General features: G+C 55.1%; 1 protein-coding gene across 1 annotated transcript in view; it reads right to left on the bottom strand.

The window, feature by feature from the left end:
* LOC146058145 (ornithine decarboxylase-like) overlaps positions 1-553 on the bottom strand; it is a 73,185-nt gene extending 72,632 nt beyond the window's left edge. The window contains exon 1 of the mRNA XM_083170182.1: positions 250-553. The gene's annotated coding sequence lies outside the window, so the exon portion shown is untranslated. The remainder of the gene's footprint in view (positions 1-249) is intronic.
* Between the last annotated feature and the right edge of the window lie 262 nt (positions 554-815).

Here is an 815-nt window from a genome sequence, read left to right on the forward strand (position 1 = left end):
TTCCAAGAAGTTGGGATGTATGTTATACACAGCCCCCCATATTACAATATACACAGCAACCCCACACACACATTGCACAATTTGCACAGTTACTCCCCCATATGACATTATATACAACTCCCTGATACTATAATACATTATAAACAGCCTCCCCCTATATTACATTATAAACATCCCCCCCCCCACACACACACACAGTTTCTCTCCCATATATAACAGCCCACACTCCCCAGTACACACAGCACTCACCTGGCTGTGTTGGACCCAGGGCATGATGGGAAAATTACCAAAACTGCATGGGATCTAGACACTACCGTGATGGGAGCAGGCAGTGTGGTGAGGGGGCAGCCGGTGACAGGAACAGGCACACCCGCAGGAGTAGGGCCCGGCACGGAGTGTGGTGGGCGGAGCCAACTCCGGAAGCTCTGGCTGCTGCTATGGTGACTCTCCTGCAGTGCTCCTCCCGACTTCCTGACAGCAGCTCGGCCACTCATATCACCGCGGTGGCCGGCAGTTAGTTATGTTGCCGCGCAAGCCCCGCCCCCTACGTTTCCGGACGCGCGGGAGGGTAGGCATGTATGCCCCGCAGTGGGTGCTGGGGGTCTACTTTACGCCACTGCCTGGACCTGCAGATACTTGTCTGCAGTCCTGTCACACCTGCCTCCATTGAAAATGTCCTTACCAAAATGGCCACCACCTGAGACGGGGGGGGGGGGGGGGGGGACGACATTTTTAATGGGAGCAGAACCTCCCAAAATGGCCACCACCTGAGAGGGTGGGGGGACACATTTTTAATGGGAGCAGAACCTCTGGCA

This window comes from Crinia signifera, chromosome 2, assembly GCF_055691185.1.
Source record: "Crinia signifera chromosome 2, ASM5569118v1, whole genome shotgun sequence".
Lineage (NCBI taxonomy): Eukaryota > Metazoa > Chordata > Amphibia > Anura > Myobatrachidae > Crinia > Crinia signifera.